Genomic DNA, 8,288 nt, shown 5'->3' with positions numbered 1-8,288 from the left:
TCTACCTGCTATGATATTAAAAAATGTCCATATATAGTAAAAAAACAACCTAAAGAACAAGGCTTATGATATGACTATATTTTTTCTTTAAAGATATGTATTTTGTGTATATCTTGGAGAATATATAACCAACAATCAATAGTTGCTGCTGGGGGGCAAAATTGGGAGGAAAGTTCACATCCTTCTTTGTCTAAATTTTGTGACAGGTGTATATTTATCTATATTTATATCTACGTGACAGAAATATCCCCAGACAACAGATCTCTTTGTTATTATCCCTGCCATCCCTCTGGTAGAATCCTCTAGCAAAGCAGTGCATAATAACCCAGAATAAACATTGATTCAGAGCTTTGCAGTTTATAAAGCACTTTCACAAATAAAACCTCAGTTCATTGTCACACCATCCACGTGCGATTAGCCCCATGTTACAGATGAGGAAACAGGCTCATAGACGAAAAGTGGTTCTGCGCCATGTCAGATGGCTGGAGGCTGGTAGAGCCAGGACTAGAGGCCCAGGTTGTCCAGCACCAGTACCAGCGCCTTTCCAGCCCTCCCAGCTGATACCTGCAGTATTTCTTCCCTGGTCAAAATCAAGTGACGCTGGGCTCAGATCTTCTCTGGCACACGGTGGAAACCAGAAGACCTAGGCTTGGATAACAAAGCTGAGAGTGGAAGGGAGACGAGCAGAGTGGAGAGGAGGTGGAGAGCATGATGCAGAAGAGAGATTTAAAAAGGTTTTAGAAGGACAAGAGGCTTGCATCCTGTTCCACAGTTAAACGTGCGGTCCACCAGCAAACCAGGTAAGCTTGACGCTCACAGGTGCCTCCTTCCCATGACTGCTCCGTCGTGTCATTTGGGGATGAGTCATCTGTCACCATCTTGCTCTAAGCTGTATGTGAGCCAGGCCTAAAACTCAGTGTGGCAGTGGGACCACTCCCATCCTAGGTATGTCACATGAACTTCTGCCCAAGAGGCTCTTAGGGATCTGTCCTCAGAGCTGCAGGAGGGAGAAGAGGAGATCTCAGAAGCCTTTCTAGAACACGCATCTGCTTGTTAACACGCTTCAATGGCTCCCATGCCCTTGGGAAGAAAGTACAGCCCCCATAACATGATTCACAGGCCCCCGGGATCCGGCCCCTACTTATTTCTTCAGCCTCATCTCCAGCCGTTTCTAGCCTGGCATTCTACATACTGACTCCATTCAGCACCTCAAACAGGCAGGTCTTTCTCCCATTTCTCTCTCTCTCTCTCCCCACCAACCCCACAAACATTCCATATGCTGCACCATCTGCCCAGAGCACATTTACTCCCCCTTTTGCTGGAGAACTGATGCTCGTTCTTCAGATCCCAATGCAAACACAGCTGCCTCCGGGGCCTTCCTGATCGGCTCAGCCTGCCACCATCCTCCCCTGCCCTGAGCTGCTGGCTCCCTTCTCCCGGATCCTCCTCTCTCTAGCATTTACCATACTGCACATGCGTGTAATGGCTGAGCTGCTGGCTCTCTCCCTGGCTGGACAAGCACAGTGGCTGGTGCATCATAGGAATCCCTAAATACGTCATTAATGAATGGGGAATGACGTGGTATGGCTGGCACCTCACAGTGGACGACAGTATCAGACTTCATCAATGGGACTTAGCTTTGTAGCCCTGGAAGGTAGGCTTCATCCACAGGGCCGGTCCCTCGCTGCCATTGTCTGGGAAATCTTAAGCCTGGAATGACAAGATATGTTACAAAGGGCAGTGACAATTGAGAGGCGTATTGTGAGAAATTTCTGGCAGGTTCTAACCACAACTCCTTAGGAGGAAAAGCAAGACACCCTCAGGTTTACACAGCAGGTGATAGTGGAACCAGAGGGCTGCAACTGGGTCAGGAGGCCGGGAGGCCCTTCTCTGCCCCGGGCAGGACTGGCTCAGTTACAGACCAGGATGTCCCCTTACATTGTTAGTAGGAATAATATTACTATCAGTATTAGTAGCAGTATAGGAATGGTTCCACTGAAAATAGACACGGGGAAGATGGTGTCACGGCTTCCCCAGGTCACCCTTCCCGGGAGTCAGCAGGACACGGACGGGTCTCAACAGTGTGAGGTCTGACCGCATCCCTCCCGTCAGCATGATGCCCAGTGTGACGAGCAGGGGAGCAGCAGGTTGCCTTTGAAGACGGCAAAGAAAATGTTCGAGGGTCAGGCTGTGGGTGCACAGTCATCGGCAGCGATCAGCGTCTCCCTGCCATTTATGGAGACTCACTCCTCCCTTGTGCACAGGGCTTTACTGGGGCACCGAGGCCTCGCTCGCGCCGTGATCTCATGGGATCCTCACAACGCAGGGTGGCACGTGCAGCCGAGGACCACGAGGACGCTGAGGCCAGGGCAAGCTGCAGGGCGGCTTCCCAGAGTTCTCACAATGCAGGGTGGCATGAGCAGCCCAGGACTGCGAGGACCCTGAGGCCGGGGCAGGCTGCAGGGTGGCTTCCCAGAGTGCTCAGACCTAAGCAAGCTCAATCAAAGAACCTGTCTGACACCTGCCCCACTTCGATATTCTGCATCTCAGTCTGGAAAGAAGATAATGGATGGAGCAGACAGCCCACACGCCCCACGTCCACGCTTTCAATAAATACATAAGCGCCTACTGTGCTGCAGGCACTGTTGCAGGCTCCGAGGATAGCGCAACAAGCAAAACAGATTATTTTAAAACTCCATTTCATCGTGGAGCTCACGTTCTGGGGCTGTGGAGTTTATAAGCGGTGTGATCTCAGATGACACCCGGGCCTGGACTTCAACGCTACTGAATTGCATAGTTGGAAATTCGCACCCTCTCCAGTCCCCTTTCGTCCTCCGCAGACTTCAAAGGAGGCCTCGGTCCGCCGACAGCCTCTTTTGACAAAAGGCCTGGCTGCGGGATCCAGTGAGAAGGGAATTCCGTTGTTCCGTTTCCGTCCTGTTTGTTATCAGTTAACGCCTACGTGTGTGTGGCTCAACTTCCATTAAAGGTAGTGATGGGGTCGCTTTTTAAATAAACGTAAATCCTTTCATCAGTGAGTCCCTTTAAAGAAGGACCAAAGAGGCTGATGGGACAAGCGGTCACAGATGCGGCCCAGCGCCTGGCGTCTGGGACACTTGAACCATGGTGTGAGAGTGTGGCCCAGGGCACCTCTGCTTCTCGAGACCCAGACACGCCGTGCCACCCCGCTCTTGGCTTATCAGAACCAGACTCAGGATAGCCCAAAGGGTCCCTGCTCAACGCTTGCATTAATCCCACACCTGTCCCCTTGCTGTCCCCTGCCCATCGTCCAGCACCGCTGGGCTCACCCATACGGTCTCCAGGAGAGAGGCCACAGGCGCTGAGCCCGGAGCCCGACAGCAAACACCCTGGCCTTCCTCCCCCCACCGCCACCCACCAAGATTTATCTCCCTTATCTCTGTCTCCACACTTTCACTGAGGGCGAAGGCCAGGCAGGAAGCTCCCTCAAAGTTAATTACCCTTCATTCTCGGAAGCCAATGCCCTCCTCCTTCTCTTAATGAGGAAGAGTTGCGTCTAGACCCACTGAACCCGCTTGCTCCCCAGTCAGCGGGTCCCCTGCAGGCTCAGCATCAGAAGCACCTGAGGAGATTTACCAAAATATTAGGGGCCCAGCCACACGTAGCTCGCTGAGCCTGAGTCACCGAGAGGAGGGCCTGGGAAGCTGCATTGCTGTCCTTCCAAGGGTCTGAGGGTCCGCCAGGCAGGAGGTCCACACTCTCAGTTGGAAACGCCGCTCAGAGTCCCTCCTGTGTGGTCGAGGGACCACCTGCAGTCATCTCATCAAGGCAGGAAACGCGGAGGTTAGGACTCAGGCTTTGGAGCTGAGCAAACCTGGATTCAAATCCTGGCTTCACCACAAGGAAATGGCTGAGGGGCCTCAGGCCAGGGGCCCTGCCACTCTGAGCCTCAGCTCCTGGCTGTAAAGTGGGGGTAACAATGGCTCGTACGCATCCTCAGCGTGTCTGAAGGAGTCCGTGACCTAACGTGTGTAAGGCACGTCGTACAGCAACTGGCTTGGAGGGAGAGCTAAAGAAATACTGGCTGGTATTAACGTAGGATTGGTTTTTATCTTTGTAACCAAGAGGGAGCCAGCCCCGGTGGTCCAGTGGTTGGGATTCAGGGCTCTCACTGCTGAGGCCCAGGTTAGTCTCTGGGTCAGGGACCCACACTACCCACCTGTCGGGTGTCACACTGTGGTGGCTGCGTGTGGCTGTGAGGCTGAAGCTACACCACTGGGATTTCAAATTCCAGCAGAGTCACCATGGCGGACAGGTTTCAGTGAGCCTCCAGACTAGACAGACTAGGAAGAAGGACCTGGCCGCTCACTTCCGAAAAAATCGGCCATGGAAACCCTGCGAACGGCAGCGGAGCCCTGTCTGATAGAGTGCTGAAGGTGAGAGGAGGGCGCAAAGGACCGGGCAGCGCCCAGCTGTGCCGCGCAGGGCGCTGGGAGACAGAAGCCACTTGATGACACAAACAACCACACAACCAAGAGGGACTCAAAGTGGTTTGCAGGGAAGACAAGAGGGGAGGGGAGAGCAGAGTGAGAGGGGACGGTGCCGCAGCCACCGTGCTGTCCACATCGTATCTGCCACACTCCCTTGACCGTGTGAGGTCCCCAAAGTCAGAGGCCATCAGTCCTTCCTCACCGCTCTCCCCACCCTGGATGTGTGGCCAAAGTTACCAGTGGACCCACAGAGGCGAGGCAGAATTTCCCCAAGAGAAGTAAACCAAGGGAGGGAGCACCCCTGAGAGGGGCCCCCGGGGCCCCCGGCGTGAGAGAGGGCTGTGGGAAGGCCCTGCCTCGCCGGTCGCAGTGTCCCCCCTCCCCTGGACTGCTTCGTTTCTTCATTTGGAAACAAGGGGCTGTTTCCTCGTGGTACAAACGGGAAACCTAGACCGTGATCCACGCGCTCGCTGGTTCTCTCCTCCCCTCTTCCGGCAGCTCCTCGCTGAGGCACTGGCTCTGTGCACACAGGAGGAGCCACGGCCCAGGCGGCCCCTGGTCCCCGGCATTTAACGCAGGTGAGGACCCTGGGCCCAGGAAGGTGAATTGATGGCTGGGGCCTCCCTGCCTGTGAGCGGCGGCGCTGGGGTCTGGATCCAGCGTCCTGGCCTGCACTGACTCACCCACTCCACACTCTGCCGGATGAAGGGCAGGTGCCCCTCAGGTCCATGCGGATATTTGTCTCCTGGCCTCCATCAGTTGCCTGGCACAACGTCCAGAGCTTGGGAATGAACAGTTTGGGAGCCAAATTCTCCTACTGGGAGGAGAGCATATAACCTAGCGGGGGCAGCACTTCCCCGACTGCAGTATGCACGCGAGAATCACCCGCGGATCTGTTAACATGCACATGCTGGCCAGGGAGTTGGGGTGGGCTGGATTTCTGTGTTCCTAGCAGGCTTCTGGGTGATGCTGATGCGGCCAGCCCTAACCTGAACCGTAACCTGAACGGGCATAGCACACTCAGCAGCCAGATCACCTGGATTCGAAGCCCAGCTCTGCTACCTAGCAGCCATGTTGGCTTGAACCACTTACTGTGTCTCGGTTTTCCTGCCTATAAAGGTGGAGGTGGCGATGTGAAAATAACAGTGCGTGCTCCATGGGGTTATTGGGAGGTTTGATGAGTCAATGTGTGTGAAACACTATGCCAGGCGTCTGGCATGTATTAGGCACTCAGAAGCCACTGGCTGTCATCAGAAGATGAAGGCTTCTGATGAAGGCTGTCCTTGGAAGGAAGAAGGAGAGCCTCCCTTGCAGTAAGGCTGCCCTCCTGCTTTCTGTCCTAGTCTCCTGCCCCGGAAGAGTCAGCACGTTCTTCCCTGGCATCTGGCTAACCTCGGTCCATCCATCCTTGAACAGCCCGGAGACCCGAAAGGATGAGCTCACCCAGCCAAGAGAGCGATCAGGTCAGAGCGGCCCAGTGCAACCTCCCTCCCCTGGCTGCCGTGCAGCTGAGGCAGGGGAGCGGGTGGACGTGTGCGCAGGCAGGTGGAGCAGAGTTCTGCCAGGCAGCGCTGAGCTCCAGCTGGCAGGCCCTTGGACCTCTCTTCTCCAAAAGCCCCTCGGAGGTCTCGGGAGGCAGAGCGTTTCTATCTCCACGATCCTGAAGGGACAGGAGGTAACAAAGACGCTGATCTCAGCAGAAGGAAGGCGGCTTGCTTACCAGGGCAGTTCTCAGAAGCGCTCACGAAAAACCCTTTGGGGCTTTCAGGTCAGCAGGATCTTGGGGAAAAACTGGGAACCAGGTGCCCAAAGATTGGCTCCCTTTCCTCTGGCTGGGGGATCCTTTTTCTCTACTCTCGGCAACCCCGCAATTTTCCTGCACCCCAAGAAACGTGCCTTCCGTCTGCCCCCTTCCTACTAAGGCACGAAAGGCCGTCGGCAGCTTGAGCAGAAATCCGGAACTTATGTTTTCCCCTGAATCCAAGGCTTTGGCTGAAGTCGAAACACTCCACTGAGAACATTGTAGACATCAGCCAAGGGAAGGGGCAGTTGGAAGGAATGCGCTTGGTTTCAAGATTGGAAAGCCCTGAGTTCACGTCCCAGCTCCAGCCTTTCCCAGCTGTGAATCCCTGGGCAGGTTCCCAAGTTCCTCATCTGCAAAGGGGGCTAACACTCCCACTCAGGGTCTTGTGGGATTAGGAGCCTAGGATAGGAAGCACCTAGGACAATGCCTGACCGTGCAACCCCTCAATCGATGACTGCCCCTGCGACCTCCTTGGAGCCCTTCCCACCTCCCCAGGTGGGGCTGCCCGTCCTCTTACGCCCCAGCCTGGCTTCACCTTCTAGCGGGTAGACCCCTGGAAGGCTGCCATCTGTTTCTGTTGCTTTTCCTGCCTCCCACCGTGAGCTCATTGAGGGCAGAGACCCTGTCTGATTTATCTTGGAACTCCGTGTCCCACACAGCCTGGTGTAATAAATGGGCCAGTCTGGATTCCAGACCCTGACCTAAGAGATAAGGGGAGCCCTCCCTGGGAACCTGCCCCCGTTTCTCCTTGGGGCTGAGGCTTGGCTGAGGGAAAGGACCCAGTGGGGCCGCTATCAGACCCGCAGTCCTGGGATGCTGCAGCCCTCCCCACCCCACCACCACTGGCATGTTGCTTGTCTCTGGTGAAGAAGCTCGGTGGGAGCCCCTCTCCTCGGTGCCGTGAGGTCCGGGCGTGTACAGGCGGGAAGCTCAGGCTCTGGGCTGGCATTTCTCCATTGTTTCCTTCTCTCTCTCTTATCTCCGGCTAGTTAGTAATTAACCGCTCTTTGAAGGTTTCCCAGCCTCCAAAGCTCCCCAGTAGCACAGGTGGCCGCTGGGTTGGAGCAGGAGCACTTGACACAGGGCCCCCAAGACGGGGAGGACCCAGAGACACAGCCCCGGGTCACAGGCCTGCTGGCAAAGGCAAGAGCTTTGGCACTGCGCCAGTGGGCAAGGTGCTGGGAGGGGCACCAGGGAGGAGTGTCCACAGGCGCTGGTCCCCTGGAAACGTGTGTGTGTGTGAGTGTGTGTGTGTGTGTGTGTGTGTGGGAGGGATGGGGCATGACAAACAGGACCTGAGAGAGAGGCTTGACTCTCTCACCAGCCCGCCTCCGCCCCCCGCGGGAGCTTTCTGTACAGACCCTGACCGTGGGCTTCCGTCAGCGGCGCCACACTGAGAGACAGGCCCCAGAAGTTGGAGCAACCTCCTCACACCCCTTTTTACCAAGCCCCCCACCTCGGGTGGGCTGCCAAGGAGACCAGGGAGAAGCAGCTGACTTGGACGTGCTCCACCATCCAGAGCTTCCCAGGGGACACCAGGGCCCTGTCCTTTCAGAGCGCGGGGCTCTCCCTACTTTTTCCTTTCTTCAACATGGGCGTTTTTGACTTGAGGTTCAGAATTCCGTAGAGGGACTTCCAGGGAGACTCATGAAACCCTGAAAACACACACCATCCACAAAACGATTGGCAGCACACGCTAAGTCCATTTTTCTAGGAATGGGCTTCCACACTCAGCCAAAGTGAATCAGACTTCGCCACGTCTCACCTAAAACCCTTTACTCACTTCCTGTTTGTGCCATTGCTTTTACTGGGGCTGGGGCACCCTCATCATGACACAGATGGCCCTGCCTGCCGCCTGTCACCCTCTCTAGGCCCCACGGGCTCCTCCTGGGCCCAGCTGGGCCTTAGCCTGGCTGTTCCCCGTCTGCCTCTACCTGTCCTCCAGCCCTTCTCATGGCTGCCCCTTGTCATAGTTCAGGCGCAGCTCCAACCTCACCTCCAAGAGGCCTATGGAG

At 55.7% G+C, this 8,288-nt stretch overlaps 1 long non-coding RNA gene across 1 annotated transcript; it reads right to left on the bottom strand.

The window, feature by feature from the left end:
• Positions 1–344: 344 nt before the first annotated feature.
• LOC139074304 (uncharacterized) lies at positions 345–7,673 on the bottom strand. The gene is made up of 2 exons (XR_011523806.1): positions 1,464–7,673; positions 345–997 (listed from the first exon to the last, which is right to left on the bottom strand). It is a non-coding gene; the product is annotated as an uncharacterized lncRNA (long non-coding RNA).
• Between the last annotated feature and the right edge of the window lie 615 nt (positions 7,674–8,288).

The sequence above is a fragment of the Equus przewalskii genome, chromosome 11 (assembly GCF_037783145.1).
Source record: "Equus przewalskii isolate Varuska chromosome 11, EquPr2, whole genome shotgun sequence".
NCBI classification, from domain to species: Eukaryota; Metazoa; Chordata; class Mammalia; order Perissodactyla; family Equidae; genus Equus; species Equus przewalskii.
This window is presented reverse-complemented; position numbering and strand designations above follow the sequence as displayed.